At 45.9% G+C, this 22625-nt stretch overlaps 1 protein-coding gene across 2 annotated transcripts in view; it reads right to left on the reverse strand.

The window, feature by feature from the left end:
• HIVEP3 (human immunodeficiency virus type I enhancer binding protein 3) overlaps positions 1-22625 on the reverse strand; it is a 515954-nt gene that overhangs the window by 376115 nt on the left and 117214 nt on the right. Inside the window, exon 2 of one of the 2 annotated variants that reach the window (XM_018042607.1) lies at positions 21071-21182. The gene's annotated coding sequence lies outside the window, so the exon portion shown is untranslated. Of the gene's footprint in view, positions 1-21070; positions 21431-22625 lie in introns of those variants that run through there. The other variant, XM_018042625.1, reaches the window with a different exon arrangement.

The following is a 22625-nucleotide window of genomic DNA, read 5'->3' on the forward strand; positions in this document are numbered from 1 at the left end:
GCTATCTGAAAGTCTACAAGCAATAAATGCTGGAGAGGGTGTGGAGAAAAGGGAACTGTCTTACACTGTTAGTAGGAATACAAACTGGTACAGCCACTATGGAGAACAGTGTGGAGATTCCTTAAAAAACTGGAAATAGAACTGCCTTATGACCCAGCAATCCCACTGCTGGGCATACACACCGAGGAAACCAGAATTGAAAGAGACACGTGTACCCAGTGTTCATCGCAGCATTGTTTATAATAGCCAGGACATGGAAGCAACCTAGATGTTCATCAGCAGATGAATGGATAAGAAAGCTGTGGTACATATACACAATGGAGTATTATTCAGCCATTAAAAAGAATGCATTTGAATCAGTTCTAATGAGGTGGATGAAACTGGAGCCTATTATACAGAGTGAAGTAAGACAGAAAGAAAAACATCAATACAGTATAATAACACATATATATGGAATTTAGAAAGATGGTAACAATAACCCTGTATGCGAGACAGCAAAAGAGACACAGATGTATAGAACAGTCTTTTGGACTCTGTGGGAGAGGGCAAGGGTGGGATGATTTGGGAGAATGGCATTGAAACATGTATATTATCATAAGTGAAAGAATTGCCAGTCAGGGTTCGATGCATGATACAGGGTGCTCAGGGCTGGTGCACTGGGATGACCCAGAGGGATGGGATGGGGAGGGAGGTGGGAGGGGGGTTCAGGATGGGGAACATATGTACACCTGTGGCGGATTCATGCCAATGTATGGCAAAACCAATACAATATTGTAAAGTAATTAGCCTCCAATTAAAATAAATAAATTTACATTAAAAAGAAAAAAAAGAAAAGAAAACCACTCCCAATTCTGGAGTGATTTTTCCAGAAGTTAAAGACAGCAACAGGCAACATTCCAAAGGAAAGACTGTTCATTGGTCAAAATGCACCCTCAGTTGTTAATACACAAGCATGCCACTAATCCCAGCACTGCCCCAGTGAACATTGATTGACTATATAATTCATTATACACTGAATTTCAAAAGTTGCTTCCTGTACCTATTAATACATTTGAACATATTTGAAAATAAGGTGTGGTAAAAGAGGAGGCTTGTTCTGGAACCAGGCTTCCTGGATACAAATTCCAACTCTGCAACACTCTAGCTGTGTGACATTTGGCCAATTCTTCATCCTTTCTGTGCAGCTCTTTTCCCCTCTGTAAAATGGAGACAAGAACAATGCCCATCTCAAAGTGAACTCTCAGTAAACATTAGCTGTTTGGGGGGGCTGTGCTAGGTCTTTGTTGCTGTGAGTGAGCTTTCTCTAATTGCAGTGAGCAGGAGCTACTCTCCAGTTGCTATATTGGAGCTTTCCTTGTTGTAAAGCTTGGGCTCTGGGGCAAGTGGGCTTCAGTAGTTGTGACACACAGGCTCAGCAGTTGTGGTTCCCAGGCTCTAGAGCACAGGCTCAGTATTTGTGGCATGTTGGGTTAGTTATTCCTAGGCATGTGGCATCTTCCCAGACCAGGACTCAAACCCATGTCTCCTGCATTGGCAGGTGGATTCTTTACCATTGAGCCATCAGGGAAGTCCATAAATGTTAGCTTTCATTTTTTAAAAGCCTTAGGATTAAAATGGATGAGTGAAAGACGTGGGGTGTTGACCAGTTTATGACGATTCCTTTTCTTCTCAAGTTAGTGCTGAATTAGCTTGTTCTTCGTTGATCATGGTGAGCTTGAGTTACATCCAGAGACACAGCCTTTCCTGTCTGTCTGTCTGTGGAGGCAACCATATCAGTTGCTTGGCCCACTGTTCTTCTGATCTCTATTCTGCTAGACCTGAATTCCCCTCAAGGCTCTCTTTCAAGTCCCCTGAATACCCCTACAAAAGTCAGGCCTCTTAGTTACATTTTACTGTTCTGTCCAAGGTCCCTCAAACAGTCTTCAAGAAGAGGTGACCCCACCATGACAGACGATCCTGACAGCACCCTTGTAGGGCCTGTTGGATAAAAGCTATTTAATGACACCTGTCAAAGCATAAAAAGCAAACTTTTATTAGAGGGCCATCATGATAGATGTAGGGACCACTGTCATGGGGTTCTGCAGTAGGTGAGAGAGGTGGGACTCAACTCTGAATACAATAAAGTAAAGGGGAAAGTTATAACCACAGAGCAAGGCATGGGGTTAGTGGATGGAGAATTACTAAGAGGAAACACCAAGGGTCAGGGGTGTTCTGACTAACCCAACCCAACAGGTTCCTGCTGAAGACAGGCTGGGGTGATGAGATACCACCAGGGGAAGGAGATGGAGGAAAAAGAGCCTGATCAGATATTGAGGGTGATCAGACATGCAGAATGGAGGGTTCTGATTAAATCAACTTAGCAAGACTCTGGCTAAAACTGGACAATGCAGAAACAAACACAGAGGCTCAAAAGGCAAAAACTAATTGAAAAAGGAGGGCCTGCCTAAAGTTTGGTCACCAAGAGAATCTTTGTCAGGCCCTGCCTCCAGAACAGCGTGTTTGTGAATGAGGCCCACATTTTTAAGGAGATATGAGTCTTTGGATAAGCTACTTTTGTGCTGGGAAAAGGAGGAACAGGGGCTGGGAAGAAGGGGGTGTGGAAGGAGGGGGGAGGGGTGTGGCCATGGGGAAAGGGGTGTGGCCCTGGGGAAAGGGGTGTGGCCCTGGGGGAAAGACCGAGCCTAAGTGCTTCCAGCAGCATGGACACAATTCTGCTCTTAACATGGTTCAACTCCTATATAGGATAATGCAGTCATTCAGCCTCCTAGGATCCTAAGACCAGGATGGTTTCATCCTTTGGTTTCATGTTTATTAGTTTCCTTCTTGGTTTACGTTGGAATCAAAGGTTTCACTGTATGGACACCAAACTAATTCAGGCTCTTTTAATCCAACATAAGAAAGAAAAATGTGGTTTCCAGTGAGTCAATGTCGATGGACACAAAGCCAAGAGGACAGAGAAAAGGCCTCTCCTCCCCAGATGGCCTTTCTCTGCAGTGGAGTGGTACGGGGGACAGGGCGGGGCGAGCGAGAGGAAGGAGTGAGCTGGAGTCTCATCCCATAACTGCTGAAACCGTGTCAGCAAAAAGCATCGCCTTGCACCTGTCTCAGCTTAGTGCCTTTCCACAGCCCTAGAGGAAAGGCTCAGAACCGTCCCCAGGATTTCTGACATTCTCCCCCACATCCTAGACCGGGCTCAGAGGAGAACCCTCTGGGATTCAGGGCTAAGCTGTGTCTTCAGGTCAGCCTGCCCACACAATCCAGGCCACATGCACACACACACACACACACACACACACCTCTGCACACTGAAGATGCACAGGAGAAGCAACAGAACCACTCTAAGAATTTACAAAGGCACTGGACCACCATCAGCAGCGGTGCACAGAGCTGTGTGTATGTCTGACTCTGAAAGTAACTGTCTCCAGGCAGGAAGAGACACAAATGAAGCTGCCTTCCAGCTGGAGCAAATAGAGGCTTTGTTTTCTCACTGGAGTGCTGTAGGAATTGACAGTTTGGGGGAAATAACATAAAATCTAAGAGTCCTGGTTCCCATGCTAGAAGACAAACCAGATCTATTCATTCAACAAGCATTAAATACCCACTGCTTAATTAATACAGCAACCATGCTCTCTCTGCAGAGATGCAGGGCCGGGCAATCCCGTGGGGTGGCATCCTCGCCACAGAGACCTCTCTAGACAGGGAGGATGAGCACACAGCTCCTGTCATTGTGGATGTTTCCTTGTATCACTGGTGAGGGGATACAAATAAAAACTGGGAAAAATCAAACCTCTGCCATGATGTCTTCATTTGCATCAATGAGTTCCTTTTTTAACAAAGTGCTATGTTCAGGGAACACATCCATTTACTGATTGTTCCTACAGAAAGACCCTCTCTCCACGAGGAGACTGCTTCAAGCAGAAATCTGTTCGCTTGTTTGATGGGGTTTGTGCATTTTTAGTTCCCTACTGTCTGTTTCATGACCCCACTGAGGAGGGGTGTCTTCCTAGGAATATGGATGTTGAAACTCCTCCTAATGACTTCTGTGTGAAAGGAAAACATGTATGTCCCATGTCCCTTACACATCATTTACTCTACCCTGAGCTTGATGTACACGATAGAGTCTAAAATCTAATGAGCACAGTGGTAAAGGCTTCACCCTCACTGAGTCATTTGGCTCTCCCAAGAGCTCTGTGAAGTAAGTTTTATCCCTGTCTTACAGACGAGGAATCTGAGGCTCTAAGAACAGTCTTCCCAAGGTCCTATAAAGCGGTAGGGCCAGAATTCTAATCCAGCCCAAGTTTCTCCAAATCTAGGGTCTTGGGCCTGTACCAGAAATCTTCCAGGCCATAGTCCTCTCCCCGGTCAACAGAACCTTGGCATCCTGGCAAGGCTGGACCATGTCAGGAGTGTTTCTGGGTTAGTTCTGAATTACAAGCCCTTCCCTAGAGCAGATTTCTTGGAAGTGCAGGCCTTGTGAGACCCATGAGGAAAAAGAACAGAACAAGATCAGGAAGCCTACTTTGCATCCGGCAAAACACAGCCACCTGCTTCAGGGCCAACTGCCCTTGCTCAGGGCTTCTTCACCAACAGTTCAAGAGGGGCCTTTGCCAACTTCACCTTTTCTGTCTTGGTGTGCCTGCCTTTAAACATACAATCATGCCTATCCTATAGGGCTGCCATGAGGAGTCAGCATCTTAAGAATCCTTCCACATCTGACAAGATGCCTAGCACACTCTGGTCGGTAAGTGATGCAATTATTGCTATTATTTCTTGGTGGAGTCCCAGACTTATTTCTAGATCCACCTGAGGGAAGAGGAGAGCAGCCCTCCTCAGTGAGGGAGAGTGTTTTGTCATCAGCACTTTTTAGAATTTCTGGTGCATGGTGAGAGCAAAAAGCAAACAGACTTTTAATGGGTTTTATTATTGCTTTAAAATTCTCTACAGACAATATACCTCCTTCTTGCCTGCACCTGTGGGAGATTCCTCCCATTCCCTCCCTCCCGCTCCAAGTTCCTTCCCCACCAGATGCATGCCACAGCCTAGATGGCTTCCAGTTTCCCTAGAGAGGGAATAGAGAGATAGTGGCCATATCTCCCACCCTCCCCCCATGGCAATCCTAACACTTCAGGGATAAAGAGAGCAGATCCTACATGCACATGTGAGCCTGTACACAGAGGGCCTCCCTGAAATGCTATCAAGGAGAGGGAGAGGCTCATGCAAAGCTAAGCTCATCACTGGGAGAGAATATGCTGGTTAGGAAGGCTGGTGGTGGCAGGGTGGGGTGGGGGCCACAGAGAGACTGGGCTGGGGAAATAGTCAATGGTCAATCTTCTAGGGCTGTGTAGCTCATATTAAGAATTTTCCATCATCTTTCATTCAGCAAGAAACCACAGACATGATCAGGGCCAGGGCAAAGAACAGTCTGGAAGGATCAAGGTAGGGCTTGGGGGACCAGTTAGGAAGATTTGGCCAAAGCCAAGCCTGGACAAAGGGGTGGAAGTCAGAATAGACAAACCCATGGCCTTAAGAAGAGGGATGGAGAGGATGTGGTGATGGGTGTGATAAGCAGTGAAGACGAGAGGGGGAAGTCTGGGTTCTGACTCAAGCGGTTGGAGGTGCACCTTCCTGATAGGGGGACGTCAAAGAGGAGAGACTCAAAGGCTGAGGGTGGGGCTGACAGGGTGGGGGAGTGGGTGTGAGCAGATATTGAGCCATGTTGTGCACATGTGGGGTCATCCAAACGGAGATGTCAAGAAGACAGTTGTATAGATAGTCAGGTGTTCCAAAGAGTGGTCTGGATGGAATGTTTGGAAATTGAACCCAGCAGGGAGTCCACAGGAAGAAGAGGTCCTGGGCTACTTTGGCTCTTAATGGCCAAGCAGAGGGGGTGTGAGCCACGGCAAAAGAGACCAGGTAGAGTAAGCCAGGAAAATGGGACAGAAACCAGGAGGGGCTGGTGGCTCAGAAGTCAAGGGCAGAAAAGAAGATGCAGAGTCTTTTAATGCAACTTAATAAAATGCTGCCCAGAAAGCAAGAAAGATGAAGTCTGACCTCCACCGGTCGTGATGGGCATGCAGGTCAGAGGTCTTCTTATGAGGAGTGGGTGTGATTCATACAAAGGCTGAAGAGGGAGTGGGTGGGAAGACAGGCACTCAGACCTCAGGCAGCTGCCCCAACATTACCTTCCTTCAGCACCACTCGGCATCTCTCCCTCCCAGCCTTGATCTCAATGTGTGGTTATCCCGCTTATTGATTTGTTTGCTTGCTGCCTTCTTCCCTCCCAGAAGGGTAAGGTCTGTTAGGACAAGTGCTTACTTTTCTGCACAGTTGTATCCCCCAACACCTAGCAGAATGCTTGGCGCCAAACAGGGATGCAAGAAATAGCTGTTGAATATTGAATGACTGAGATAGAAACAGACAGTAGTGATAGTTTGGTAAATAAAAAGTGAGAGGGGGATCTGGAAAAGGAGTGGGCTGCATGCAGAAGCTACTGATGGAATTCGCCTTTGGTGAGAAGGAGAGAGAGGGATGGGTGCCCCTGAGACAGTGGGGTACCAGGGGTAGGGAGACAGTGCCTTGCATTCACCCTCACCACCATGAGAGGTAAAACAGAGACTGAGAGGTATCTTTGGGGTCTAAATGACATCTAACCCATAGCCCTGGCCTGAGGACATGTTCCCCCAGAGTAGGACAAGGATTCCTTGTGATTCATTAAAGAAATGCTCCCAAGGGACTCAGGAAAAGAGTCGGGGGAGAGACAAGCCACTCTAACCTCAGGTGAAGTCCCAGCTTCAGCCTGACCCCAGGAGACTCCTGGAGTACAAACTTGGCCTCCTCCTGAATCTGCTCCCTCCTCCCCAAGGCAAGGCAGCTACGTTTCTCATTCCCACACCAGTTAATACTGGCTACCGAGATACCGAGATATCAAGAGGTCAATTCTTTAAAGGGGCAGCAAAGGCCATAGCAGCTGTGGGGTGGGAGCACAAAGTGATCCCAGGGTGTCCAGGCAGAGCACCAACAAGGTCTATTAAATCTGTCCCGATCACCCCAGAAGAGCCACCCAACAACCAACCTCATTCCAGGAGGCGGGAGGGCACAGGGCTAGTTACCAGTTAGAATCACTTTTGTTCTGGAAAACAATCCTACAAAGAAAGATACCAAGGCTGCTTGTTGTTGCTGTTGTTAGTCCTAAATCTGACTCTTTACAACCCCTCCAGACTCCTCTGTCTATGGGATTTCCCAGGCAAGAATACTGGAGTGGGTTGCCATTTCCTTCTCCAGGGGATCTTCCTGACCCAGGGATCAAACCCGTGTCTCCTGCATTGAAGGTAGATTCTTTACCATTGGGCCACCAAGAAGCCCTTATCAAGGCTGCTAGAGCACACAAAAGTGTTCTTCTTGGAAAATGATAAGGACATGAATTAGTCCTGCTACTAATACTGAATATGATGTATAATTCTCAAGAAAGTATGTAGAGTGTTCAGAAATACTTAAAAGTCGAAAAGGAGGAAACTGTAGAACCTGCATTACAATCCTCGGACATATTTACTATCATCACAGAATGTGATATTGTGGCATCCTCAGAAATAAAATCAATTGAAATAAAATCAACCAACCAATATTTACTGAACACCTGCTGTACATCCAGCTCTGTGCCAGAAAAGGTGATGTGGAAAAATGACTTCTGTGCTAGAAGTTCATCATCAGGCCAGGGAGCAGGTGATATTCCTGAAATAAAGAACAAGGTAAAACAGGACCTGCGGGAGGCAATGTAGTTTGATGGTTAAAAGTGGGGCCTCAGAGTCAGATTGCTTGGGATTACTTCAGTTTCTGCCTCAGTTTTCCAATCTGCAGAATGGAGTAATAATAGTACTTCCTTCACAAGATTCTATTGAGAATAAAATGAAGTCATTTGTGTAAAGCCCTTAGAGAAATGCCTTATGCATACAGCAAGCACTCAGTCCTTGGGAGTTTCACTGCTGCAGGCATTATCAGAGGTGAGGAATGGAAAAATCACCCGATTTGTCTTCTATCTGGCTCTGTTCAAGAAGGACCCAGACATTTATGCCTGGCGAGGGGCCATACCAGATAAGAAATCAAGACATGAAGGAGGCTCCAGAGGAAGGAGATATATGCATACTTGTGGCTGATTCACATGGTTGCACTGAAGAAACCAACACAATTGTAAAACAATTATCCTCCAATTAAAAGTAAATTTAAAAATAAAAAATCCATTTCTTAGGGAGGAAGATGGGAGGGAGGTTCAAAAGGGAGGGGATACATGTATACTTGTGACAGATTCATGTTGAGGCTTGACAGAAAGCAAGAAAATTCTGTAAAGCAATTATCCTTCAATTAAAAAATAAATTAATTTTAAAAAAGAAAAAGAAACATCCATCCTTGTTTTCCTGGACACAAGTGCAAACTAAGCAAGGATCAAGAGTTGGGACACGGCATGTACCTCTCCTGGGCTGGCCTGGGGTGGAGGCTGGTGGCTTTCCATCCTGGGAGCCTATCAGACATGAAGCACATACATGCTCAGACTCTAGAGAGCACTGGGTCAGTAAGGAAGCACTGGGAAAGTCATCAGCATCTTTGTATCCTTATCAGTGCTTTCCTGCCCAGCACCTGGGAGCCAGTGCTGACAGGTTCCTGATCAGCAACAGAACGGGTCGTTCAGGCCCAAGCGATGCAATCACACATGTGTTCCATCCTGCACCTCCACTCCAGTCGTGTGACCTTGGGCCAGTGACTTTGACCTCTGGAGGCTCGAGTCCCTAGTCTGTAAAACAGTTCTCAGACTTGGCTACACTTTAAAATCACTGCAGGAATGTTTAAAAGTCCAAATGCCCAGGACTTACCCCAGACCAATAAAGTCAGAATTCCCAGGAAGGGAAACACTGCTGAAAGGCAAATGGCCATCATCTACTCATCAGAATGAATTAACTGAGATTAATCATGGAAATGTTTAATACCATGTTTTGCACAGTGTCCGAGCAAAGGTGGTTAACACATCATACCACTCAGAGTTCTCTGCCCAGACCCACAGAGGATCATACTCTGGGAGCTTCATTCTTTCCACAGAAAACTTCTGTTCAGATGCCTCACTTTGGCAAGTATCAAGGATCAAACTCACATTTTGATATCTCTAGTTCTCTGATCATCCTGGCCCTGAATCATCTTATTCTTCAAGAGAGAAAAGGTCAGACCCAGAAAGAGTTTCTCTGGATGTAGCGTTGTGAAGCTAAGTCCTCATTTCCAATTATGCACTCAATGGCCTCTTGTCCCTCATCCTAATAAGAGAGTCACCATCGAAAGGAAGCCTGAGTCCTTGGCTTACAGGGGTGACAGGGCCCAGGGATGGGCATCCACAGCCCTGGCTGCCCTGGAGGCTGCCTGTACACTTACATCCTTAATAGAGTTGCAGGAAAAACAGTTCTGAGCCTGTGGCTCCCCTGCCGTATCATTCATTGACACAGGGCTTCAAACCTTGTAATACATGAAGATGTGTGCAAACCTGGGTGTGAGGATTTCAGAGCGTAGCAGGGGCTTTCCCTTCCAGGCCTTGTTTCCTGCCTTACTGGTGTGTCCAGAAAGGGAACTGGGACAAAGCAAACAAGTGGGATCCCTTGCAACTTATAGTTATACAGTTATGTTTTTTCTGTAATAAACATTTGGGAGAAATGAACAGAGCTCCAGTTCAAGGAGTAAAAAGGGGGCAGCCAGCATCCTAGCTGGAAGAAGAACTGGCGGGTGACAAGGGAAAACAGTGCTGCCCGACAGTGGAGAGACAGTGTTTGCAGTTTAATGAGAGCTAGGATGCCAGGGTGTCAGGCAACAGAGCTGGATGGAGACTGTTCCAATCTCACCATGAGTTGAAAAAAAAAAAAAAAGACAGAGATCTGATCATGTGTGTACCAGATTCTGAGATCCCTTTTTGTCAAGCCATTCAACAACACAGTATTTATTTATTATTTTTATTTGATTTTATTTAGCTGCATGGCTTGTGGGATCATAGTTCCCCAACCAAGGGGAACCCCAAACCTCAGCCCTCAGCGGTGAAAGCATGGAGTTCAAACCATTGTACTGCTGGGGAATTTTGAACATTGTATTTACTATAGGATAAGCATATCCATCTATCTATCTAGCAACTGATCAATATTTCACAGCCCCATTCAATAAGTACTCTGTCTCACTTTGCAGATGAGGAAATTGAGGCATGTAGAGGTTAAGTGATGTGTCCAAGGGCATACGGCTAACCTGTGACAGAGTAAAATATAAACCCTGGACTATGCACCTGGCAGCCTGGCTCCAAGGCCTGTGCTCTCAGATCCTATTCCGCACTGTCTCTAGGCTAGTAAGGGCGTCAACAGACAATTAGAATAACATGTCTCCAGGATATACTAAGGATGAGCATAGGTGATGGTGTCCAAAATCCCACTATTTAATGCTCACTCATTAGAAAGAAAACGGAAGGAGCCACCTGGTGACAGCCTGGCAGTCACAAAGGCAGATAAAATGAACCTTCCAATTGCTGGAGCGACAAAGAAGAAAAGAAACTTGATTCACTCAAGAGAAATGAAAATATACGTACACAAAAAGATCTTATGTGATTGTTTGCAGCAGTTCTTTTTACAGTAGCCAAAAATTTGGAAGCAACCTGAGTTTCTATCGAGAGATGAATGGATCAACAATTTGCAGTACATCCATACAACAGAACGCTACTTGGCCACATAGAAGAGGAATAGCTGATGCTCCCATCAGGAGTGAATCTCAAAGCCTTGGGCTGAGGGAACAAAATCAAAATTAAAAAAAGGGGGGGCCTTTATTTTATGATTCCATATAGGGAACAAAATCAAGAGCAAAAAAATAAAAGCTTTATTTTATGATTCCATCTATATGGAGTTCTGTGTGCGTTAATCACTCAGTCGTGTCCAATTTGTTACGACCCCATGGACTGTAGCCACTGGGCTCCTCTGTCCATGGAATTTTCCAGGCAAGAATACTGGAGTGGGTTGCCATTCCCATCTCCAGATATGGAGCCCTAGAAAAGGCAAATTCCAGTTTCAGGAAACAGGTCAGTGCTTGCCAATGGAAGAGAGCAGGAGGGAAGAAATGAGTGAAAGGGGTCCAAGAGAACTTTGGGGAGATGATGAAAATGTTCTATATGTTAACTGTGATGTGGCTACATGGGTGTTAAGACATTTTTCAAAACTCATTGAATTGGACGTGTAAGAGAGCGAATTTTATTATTTGTATATTATACTCCATTTAAAAAAGAGATCTGATGTGATACAGCCCCCTCTGAGGTGCCAGGAGTGAGTGTATACGTTCTGCTTCCTTCGCTTCTTTCTTTTCTTTTCCTTCTTTCCCACTTTCCTTCCCCTCTCCCCTCCTTCCTCCCCCTCCCTTCCTTCTTTCTTCCGTCCCCCTCCCTCTCTCCTTCCCTCCTTCTCTCCATCCCTCCTTCCTTCCACCTTTCCTCCTTCCCTTCCTTTCTCTCTCTCCTGAAAGCCTACTCTCTAGAGCCCTTCCCAAGCCAAGCCTCGTGGCAGGCTGCTGAGTTCTGAGCATTCCCAGCGCTGCCATTACAAATTAGTGGAAGTGATCAGACACCAGGCAGACTGATTCGCAGCTGACCTCAGAGGGGCAGATGTTCAGCAAAACCGGCCAGTGACCCACAGAGAAGGCTGGCAAGCCCACGAGGCTCTCCTTGGGCTCCTCGGTGACTTTGGCCTCCCAGGTAGAAACTATGCATATATTAGATGAAAAAGAGGAAACACCTTTCCAAGATTCACTTGGGCTGGGGAGGGAGGGAGATCATTTGTCTCTGTCCAAGAAAAAATGTTCACTCACCCTTGAATTGTTATCTCCAGAACATTCAGGACTGGGGGGCAGGGCTGAGGGGCTACAGCATGGGAGAAAGGGCAGTGGAGAGGGTCATACTGCTCTGAAGTGGCAACAAGATGAGCTCTTAGCATCCCAAACCCTGAAAAGGGTGGAGGTAGAGGAGGAAACCTGCCCCCACCCCGTTCTCACCTGGCTACCTAAGTAAGACAGCACCACATCGGGGTACCCCTTCCCCAGGCTGGATGAGAAAGGACCAGAGACATCGACAGGGCAGGGAGGCAGTGGGCATGGGACCAGAACACGAGACTGGCAAGGGTCCCTCCCCTGGGCCCGCAGGAGGCTCGAGGCAGCCGGAATGTCCATCTGCTGTGCCCTACCACCAGCGGCCTCACAGGAAGGGACGGGGACAATGACGACCTGAAGGCCCTTTGCTCAGAAGTCATACCAGGAAGTGAGAAGCAGGGCCCACCGGCCTAGGGTAAATCACATCGCAGGCATCCGTCAGGACTCTCCAGGACGAACCCATCACAGCAACAGAGAGCTGTGAAAGCCTTTGGCCAAAAGGCCTGAACGTTGAGTTCAGCGAAGCACAACCAGCCACACGGGCAGTGGGAGGGGCAGGGGATGCCAGCTGCCATCTGAGCCTTTTGCTGGAAATGGAGCGAGCCAGTCTTAGAGAACAAGATGACAGCACTTTTATTTTTCCCCAAAGAGAGCTGGTCTCCAGGTGGTGAAACCTATCATTCAACAACAAGCTAAGAATAGAGAGATAAGGGTGGCATGAAGGTAGAACTCCAGCCCAAGACGTGGGGAAAACACACACACACACACACACACACACACACACACACACACACACACACACACACACACACAGGCATCCAGAGAAGAGGTGAGTGATTTTAGGCACCTCGTTCTTAGTAAATAAAAGAAGGCAGAGGCAGTCTCTAACCCAAATTCACTCTGTTCTAGGTTTGGAACAGAACTAGATCTCGGGGAAATGTTCTATCAAAACAGAACTGTCAAGATGTGGAACTGGAAAGCAACCAAAAACCCATCAGCTCCTCCAGGTTACCAAGAAAGAAGAACAAATCCCTAGTAGCTGATGTGCTTCTGCATTTACAAGGCTAAACTGTCTGTCATCTCTTCAATACCACTCATTTCTACTTTGCCAGGCTCTTACTGGCAAGTTTAGAATATTCACACTCAGTCCACTAGCACCAACTCATCGTCTATCTTAGGAAAAAAGAAACCTGGAAGAAACCTGTCTAAGTTATACTATTAAGAGCACACCATCCTACCTATGGAATGAATCATGGAATAAACTGAATAAATCATTGTAATACAGTGTTAGTCGCTCAGTCATGTCTGACTCTTTGTGAACCCATGGACTGTAGCCCACCAGACTCTTCTGTCCATGGGATACTCCAGGCAAGCATACTGGAATGGGTTGCCATTGTCTTCTTCAGGGGATTGACATGTGTAAATATATACATCCTGTAAAAAGACTCAGCACTGCCTTTCATAATTAACAAGAGTTAAGGTTTACTGTGGTATTTGAGAAAACTCTGTAGACTTTGATTTTCAGTGCTATGGTGGGTCAAGTATACAGGCAACTCTACTGAAAACAACTAAGAAAACTGGATACTAGAGAGAAAACATCTTTTTAAATGACTCACAAGCTGAGAAACTGATAAGAAATTTTTTAACAAGGTGATATTCACATAACATGATGGAAATTAATTTTCAGTTATTCTGGAAGCTTTGGAGATGTCCATAATTGAGACTAGTAATTCTACTCCTGTGTATATTCTCTAAGTCACCTTCTATATATGCTCACTGGGGGAAGTTCACAGCAGTACCATCTACAGCAGCAAAAAACTGGAAATAATAATAATTCGTGTTCATTGGTAACAGAATAGATACATATACCATACTATATTCACTCCATGGAATTACAGTTCAGCAAAATGAACAAACGCGCGATAGTCAACGATATGGACAAATCTAGGAGTGAAATTACTTTGCCAGCAAAGGTCCATCTAGTCAAGGCTATGGTTTTTCCAGTGGTCATGTATGGATATGAGAGTTGGACTGTGAAGAAAGCTGAGCACCAAAGAATTGATGCTTTTGAACTGTGGTGTTGGAGAAGACTCTTGTGAGTCCCTTGGACTGCAAGGAGATCCAACCCGTCCATCCTAAGGGATAGCAGTCCTGGGTGTCCTTTGGAAGGACTGATGCTGAAGCTGAAACTCCAATACTTTGGCCACCTCATGCGAAGAGTTGACTCATTGGAAAAGACTCTGATGCTGGGAGGGATTGGGGGCAGGAGGAGAAGGGGACGACAGAGGATGAGATGGCTGGATGGCATCACTGATTCGATGGACATGAGTCTGAGTGAACTCCGGGAGTTGGTGATGGACAAGGAGGCCTGGCGTGCTGCGATTCATGGGGTCGCAAAGAGTCGGACACAACTGAGCGACTGAACTGAACTGAGGAGTGAAATATTTAACAACTAGTTGGCACAGGGATTGGTAGTCAGAAGGGACCCCAACTGTAATATCAGAGATGACCAACACCCACTGCTGTGCCAGGTGTGATCCCTTTAGGAAGGTGAAGGGACTTGAAGTCTCATGGGAGTACACAGGTAAGCAGCAATTCACCACCAACTAACATGGAAATATTTCAGTATTTCCGTTGTTTGTCATTCAGTGCAGCCTCTGGTATGCATGGCTAACTAGGAACACAAGTTTATAAACAGTAAGATTCCGCTGATGTAATGTTCAAAAACAAGTACAACTAAAGCTCTGGTCTAGAGATGCAAATATAAAGGGTGAGACAATAAAGAAGAGCATGGGGAAACGATACAAACGCGTCCAGAAAAATGGCTATCCCTAAAAAGAGAGAAGTAGGAAGGGATGGAGAGAGGTACCACTCTTCCAATGTAAAAGTAACTGTCTTTTTTTTTCTTAAACTGAGTGGCAAGGACATGAGTGTTGGTCCTAATATAATATAAAGAATGATTATTCTTTGTACCTTTATATATAGTATACAAGTGTTCTTTTGTATCCAGTGGTTATTTCATTAAAATCATTTAAAAGGAATTCATTCGGAAAAATTTAATAAGAAACTCTCATATCATACATATCTCTATGGTTCCTGCCATAACTATTCTAGGGCCTTGGCAAAAATGATCTCCTCAGTTGTAATTATAGTTGGTGGAACTCTTAAACCCACTTAAAACTCTATGAGCTTCTTCCCAAATCACTCCACAAACATTTTTGTAAGAATCCCTCCAATGAGAAGCAGCAAAGTCCAACCTCCAGAGTACATCCTGCTCTGGCTCTTATTTAATATAATCATTAGCAGAGTGAGCTTTGTTGTTTTTTTTAAATCTGGAATCTTCTCAAATTTTGAAATCTTTCAAATGAGGGCACGGTGCAAATGACTACATTCTGTCTCTCTTGCTTAGATTTCAAATGGTGACGCTCTCATTTTGTCTTTTACCATACGCTTCAGCTGCGTGATGCCCCAGTTCTCCTCCTGAAATACGCTGACAGTCAGGGGAAGTTTCTAAGAGGGTATTAAATCTATATCGAGGGCCAAAGAGTATGTTTGGGAGGTTGCAGACATGTGTGATTTTTTAGCAACTCGGACAGCTGCCTGGCATCTGTAGACTCACCATTCGCTATTTTCAGTTATTTGTGAACCACTCCTAAGAGCATACCACATGGCAACTCTCTCTTTCCTATAACACAAACGTGAACTGTGTAGCAAAACTAAATAGCACAAGAGCAAGACACTTAGAGAGGGAGTCTTGTCAAAGCTCCCCTTCCCAACACACCACCAGGGAAACAGAAACTCCCTGGAGGTGAAGTTACTTCCTTGAGTGCAAGTTGAAAAGGCAAATCACTGGAGGGCTGTGAATAATTCCGGGAACCTCTCCTCTCTGGACAGAAACCTGATTCAGAAGGAAGTCAAGAGCCTATGCAAATTTTTTTTTTACATTTGCAAATTTTGGAATTTGAAAAGGGTCTGAGGGACATCCATCAAGAATGTCAAGAGTCTTCTGTATAGAATCTTGATTGAGGAGGTTTTCAGAATTCTTCTTCTAATAAAATTGTTGGTTCATTTTTATCAGGGCTCCTCTGATTGAAAGACAGCTTCAGCATCTAACACTGAGCCTACAAGTCCTGAACAGACCAAGTTTGGTTAACAGAGGCTCAGCAGAGCATCCCATGTATTTATAACCCTGTTTTTCTTTTTTTCCATCTCTATTTTTTTGTTTACCAGTTTTTCTTTGGATCCCAGTCATGTATAGTTCTCTCTTTTTTTTTTTAATGTTGGCCCTGACCTCCAATTCAAGGACCCATGGACATCCAGACAGCTCCAAGATTCTTGAGATTGACCTCTGTATGCTTTTCCCTGGCTTTGCTACTTGAATCTAAGAGGTATTCTCAGTTCACCTCTACTGAACATCTAGATGGAAAGCTCCATCCTTCTTTTTTTTTTCAGATGGCGGCCAGCCACACCTGCTATTTTTTAAAAGTAACAAAGAGGAATCACATCACTCATGCAGGCATGTTTTCCATGGACAGACCAGATCAACAGCCCAAGCCCAGTTCCCAAATGTGATCCTCCTAAGCCGGCAGCCCCTTGGAGAGAGTGATTCCGTTACCCCACCACCAACAACTACAACTAACTCCTACCTCCTCTGCCTTTCAAGCCCCTAGGAATTTCAGAGAATAGTATTTTATCCATCTTACTACATCAGTATCCTTTTGCTTATATACATAGACACTTTGGATAGTTTTGAACATTTCTGATCATATTCAAAGGTCTGTTACTGACAATTTCTTTTAACAAGTTCAAAACTTTTTTCAAATAATTTACCAGAATGATGCATTTCTGTGTCTAGAAACCAAGCGAGACGCTTCTGCTCCTTTTAATTAGGGTCTTCACATTTGCAACCTATGCATTAAACTTAAAAACCAGTACTCTTTAAAAAGTGTCAGCATTCATCTTCTTCTACTTTTGTTTTTCCTGTTGCCTTCGTCTTGGAATACATTGGTAACTAAGCAAATTGGCAGAGGGTTGGACAAAGCTTAGCACTGCTTGTGTGACTCACACATCCTTCCAGTGCTGAGCACCATGTCTGAACTGAGCCAACACCACAGTTTAACATGAGAGTGTTGTCATGACACCTTGAACTTTTTTAACAGCACACTGGTGGTGCGGAGTCCACACTCCCTACATTGACGTAAGAAACACACACCTCTCCTACTTCATCTCTTCCACTATTCAGTCTCTTCCAATTATTCCCAGCATTAAAGTTGCCAAGCTGGAAAGTTCTAAGTGTGTCTCTGGCCACAACAAGACAGCCTGCGGCTCCCATGCCTTCTTCTTAGAATTTTCTACAACATCAAATGTGAGAACATAAGCACTACTAATTCTAGCAGAATGTTTCCTGCCAAATTTCAGCAAAATATCATACAGTTCTCAATTAATTTCAGTGAAGTGGGGGGGAGGGCTTATAGTTATAGCATAATTTTGATCAGTAAGTCCTTGGCTGTCCAGAAAACTCAGATATTCTGTTGTCCTGCATAAATGAAGTTTTTTTCTTTTAGCATCATGTTGAAAAAAGTCATTTGGGGTATACTTCAAATTCTTATGCTTTTTGAAACTGGGCACACAAAAAGTCATTTAAACTCCTCTTGGTGTATATAGGTCACTGTAAGCATCAGTTTTTAAGCTACAAAACAGAGTTCTGAAGACCTATCAAAATGCATAAAATTTCACTGAATTGCTCCCATTAAATACTTATATTAAATACTATGCTTTGAATTCCCATGCCTTTTAAATTTTATTTTAAACTTGTTTAGTATTTCTATCTTACATTACTAATACTTCTTAGTGATATTTTACAAAAGAGCTATATAAGAACCCTTGTACACTACTTTATCAATATTGTCCAATTTGTTGGGTGTATTTGCAAACTAATCACAGAGCCTCTTAGAACTTTGTGTAAATGAATCCTGCAAGAGGGTATGAAATTTTCTGCAATGAAATTTTCCAGTGGCTATAATACCTGACCTGAGCTCATGACTTATGACATCTCTCTTGCTTTACCACTTAGGTCCCAACTGGATAAGTGACACTCTGTCAATGTGCATTCCAGATGGTCACGGTATCATCCTAACACCCAGCAGCTACAGGGGACATGTTTCTTCTTAGCCCACCTCGTTTTCTTCTCAAGATATTTCGGTGCACTTGGTAAGGCTATGATGGTGACACCCATTTTACAGAATGAAGAATGACTTTGGTCAAGGGCTTTGTCTAAGTCTGATCTGAAATACCAGTGCTGTCTATTCATATAGCCAGCATTTCCTGCCCTGCTTGCCCAGTTTATCTGATGATTTATAAATATGCTTTGATTTCACCAGAAAAAGAATGAAGAACAGCATGTCTGAGCCTCCTTGATGGGCAGCTTGGAGAGCAGAAAAGGACCTGAGAGGCATCAGGGAACTCACAAAGCAAGATAGAGACAAGTTAAAAGCTATCCAGTTGTCACACAGCTTTCTTAACATTATCTTCCATCAAGTCAGGGCCTGGAATCTGCCAGGATTTCAGACCAAATGCATCTTCTGCTTGCTGGTATTTTTCACACATTGAGTGCCTCAATGGCTCACTTGGCAAGAACCCAAAGGCAGCACATGCTTCTCCACTCTAAGGAGGGTGGCTGCCACTGAGACAGTGGGTGGAGACAGTTCAACAGCAGCGCCCGTGGGGCACATCATCCATTGCCAAGTGCACACCCTTTGTCATTGGCCCTTAGAGCAGATACAGCGGGGTGCTGAGGACAGTAAAACCATCTGAGGCTGAAGAGGCCAGTCCGTGTGTGTGTGTGTGTGTGTGTGTGTGTGTATGCATGCTCAGTCATGTCCGACTCTTTGTGACCCCACGGACTGTAGCCCGCCTGGTTCCTCTGTACATAGAATTTCCCAGGCAAGAATACTGGAGTGGGTTGCCATTTCCTTCCTCCTCCAAAGGAATCTTCCCGACTCGCAGATCAAACCCGAGAATCCTGCATTGGCAGGTAGATTCTTTACCAACTGTGCCACCTGGGAAGCCCCTGTAGGGGCCAGACTTCCCATTAAACTAACGTCTGCCCAGGAACCCTAGGCTGAGGCACTAACGGGTGTGATAAGAACTTGCAACAGTTCTATGTCCTGTGAGTGCCTTAGCTAAACAGACAGAAGGAGAGAGAGCTAAGTGTCATACCCACCTTTCCCCCTCTGCCTGAAGATATCTCCGTGAGACAGTTGTTCTCCTACCTTGCAAAAAGTAATAATAGTCCCACAGTATTTAAGGCAAGAATGTACAGGGCCTCCAGCGTCTGCAAGTTATCAGAACTTTAAAGAGCATATGTCAAGCAGCTCAGCCAGCATCTGGGTTCTGCTATTCAGCCACACAGCATGGCCCAACCCCAGAGCAAAACTGAAACTCTAAGCATGGCAGAAACTCTTTCCCTTAGCAGGAAGCAAGAGGAACAGCTGGGACCTAAAACAAATGAACCTGGTGGTCACCCTGGATTCAGGATTCCGGTTGTGCATCGAGCTAGTCACCCAGGGTTCTTGCAGGGATGACGGTCAACCTTCTCCCAGGTTCAAGCAGGGGTGAAGTGACCACATGAAAGTCCAGACAAGCAATGACTGGCCAAAAGGGATGTGGGAGGATCTTTAGATCAACACCAACCCAAAGCCAATTCCAAGCTCATCCCAATGGACACGTGATTTTTGCCTCCCACCCCACCCCCGTTTCTCACATAAATTGCTCAAATCATTCCCTTTCCCACACTCTCCCTGCCCCCTAATATATAGTTACATAAAAGCATCTTAAACACAGGACCCAACTTCTTCAGTCTGGGGGAGGACCAGGAGATGGTGGGAGCTGCTGGGGCGCACGGTCTGATCATTAGTTGAAATTACATAATCATGCAAACAGGGGCTGGAGAACCGCTTAGGTGGAGATCAGTTTAGCTCACACCTCGGGCGCCCCTTTCCCCCTCCCCCAACAGCCCGAAAGCAAGCAAGTTTTAACACATCCACAACCGAAGCACCACACACGGCTGGGGGGTGGCGAGCAGCCGACTGCTGAGGTTACAATTCCAATGGTGGCCCGAAACTTGAGGCGCATAGCAAAAAGAGGGCCAAGCGGCCGCTCACCCAGCAACCAGACCCCGAAGACCTTCCTGCCTGCACCCTCGACCCCCAAAGTTCAAGGGCGGGCCGAGACAAGGAAATCAGCCAGACCTGCGAACCTGCAACATGAACCAAAGAAGCCGCAATCAACCAAACGTAAGCCTGGCCCCCAGCGCCTCGCCACGACTTCTGTCCAAGTCTCGGCGAGTTCAGGTTGTCTGACACGCTCAGGGAAAGTCCTCCAGCAGCTCCTACCGTCTCAGCGGGAGCCACTCAGCACCAGCGGTGTTTCTAATTTTGAAGGATAGTAAAATGTGGGGCATAACTGAGAGAAGGGGGTACTTGCTTTGCTAGCGGTAAGGCAAGACTCCCCAACAGAAGACGACTTTGGGTTTGCTTTGGTTTTCTTGGGGTGGGCGCGAGGTTGTGCTTTGCTTTGGGAACATTTGCAGAGGGGCGCTAGGATTTCAGAAAGCTGGAGATCTCCCGTCTGCCTGGGCACCTAGCATCCTCTGATCGGATTTCATTTTCGGTGAGGGCTCGCCCGGGGGCTGGGGGTTCGGGGTTGCTGAACAATCCTGGAGCCACAGCCAAGGCAGCTGAAGAAACTGCAGGTTCTGCGGCGGACTAGGCATCCGCTGGACCGCTGACGTTCAGAGCAGAGCCTGCCGCCAGTGCGCGGCTGCAGCGGGGCCGCCAGGAGCTGGGAGCGCGCGGCGCGCACAGGGTTACAGCCGCCGCCGCCGCCGTGATTGACGCGCGGGGGTCACTTGAGGCTCCCGCCGCTCCCCCGGCACCCGGCCGGGCAGCCCGCTCAGCCCACCGAGGGCAACGCACGCCCCGCGGCCGCCCACCCGATCGTTCCCCGCGCCTCTGCCCGCGGACACCTCGCCCAAGAAGGGCCACGACAACATGGAATCACAGCTCGCTATTTCACTTGCCCGTGGCGGCCGCCGGCAAAAAACAATAAATAAAATGCGAGGCAACCATCAGCCGAATAAAAATCCAGAGTCCCCTACCTTCGGCCTTGGGATGGTACACCGGTCCTGTGCTCTCTGACCCACGGATCCAGCCCCTTCTTCATGAATTATTCCGGTCAGTCAGGATTTTGTGCATTTTTTTCCTGAACACCTGTTTCAAGTAAGGGGTAAAGACCTTATTGAAAGAACTGTCCTTAAAAAATAAGCAGTGCACACATATGTCCATCCAGGCATGCATGCGTGTTTGTATACACACATATGCACACGAAATATACATGTACATTGAAGCACCAAACTAGGCAGTTGGATAATGGGAGAGTCGGCTGGTTGTGAGCATGCTCGCGCCGGGAACAGATCCACCCTCTGTTATTCCTCTGAATAAATATAAATCACGATCAGAAACCCAAACAGCAGCATCCCTCTTGAATTCCTGCTGCTGAAAAACACAGAATAAACGCAGCCCGGAGACACGGCATCTAATCAGCAGCTGTTTTCTGAATCCAGAGCCAACCCCTGCCTACCCTGTCTTTTCCACTATGAGTTCAGACCTTTTTTGAAAGGGGTTTTAACCTTTTAAAGATACAGTACACCAATTATCACTTCTGAATAGCTGTCACTCCAAGAGCAGGAAGCCAGTCCCATGCCTAAAGCCACAGGGCAGGCTTGCATGCAGAGATAATGATTCCATTCATCGGTGCCTTTTTACAAACATATATATACACACATATACACACACAGAGAACTAGCAAAGGCAAGCCATAAAACTAGACACATATTTGTTGCAGTGACGAGTTCCTCAGTGACTAATCAGCATGTTATGTAAACACCACCATCCTTCACTTCGGAACACACATGTTCATGGGGTGAGACAATTCCAGGGACACTTGTCAGCACGAGTGTCACCCCTCAGAAGCCCCTACCTGGTGATAAAGGACCAGGAAGCCTGGCAGGGCAGCTGAAGGAAGTGGGGGGCCCTGCCAGCTCAAAATTAACCACAGGGCAGTGCCATATCCTCAAATTAAAGAGTCCTCTAGCACTACTTATAATGTAATCTAGAACCAGATCTTGTTCCAACACACATTTTTTTTTTCCAACCAGAATCTGGAATCAAAACTACAACCTGAACCTTCACCATCTCTAAGATCCAGACTTACATCCTTCTTCTTCAAGATTTTGTTAACAAGAGGGTTTTGTTTGGTTGTTGGGTTTTTGTTTGTTTCTTTTTTTTTTTTTTCTTTTTCACCAGGGCTAGATTAAGAATGAAGGTAGAAAAATGGGTGCTGGGGATTGAGGATAGACAACCCCCACCCTGCCCTAATTTTTTTTTTTTAATTAAGTACTTTAGCCACCCAGGTGGTGTTTATCAGTCCAGTTTTGTTTTGGCTTTTAAAGAAGCAGCACTGAGAAGAAACCAAAACTCCCCACCTCATGTATGTTTGGAAGGAAGGAAAATGCCTTTTACAGTTTCTTTTTCACCCCAAGAACCCCAGGGCTTCAGAATGGCGCTGGCTGTTGGTCCCTTGGTTCCCGCCCAGCAGCAACAGTAGCAGCTTACCTGAAAAGCCACCCTGATGTTCCCACAGCCACTCCTGGG

This window comes from Capra hircus, chromosome 3 (assembly GCF_001704415.2).
Source record: "Capra hircus breed San Clemente chromosome 3, ASM170441v1, whole genome shotgun sequence".
Classification (NCBI taxonomy): Eukaryota; Metazoa; Chordata; class Mammalia; order Artiodactyla; family Bovidae; genus Capra; species Capra hircus.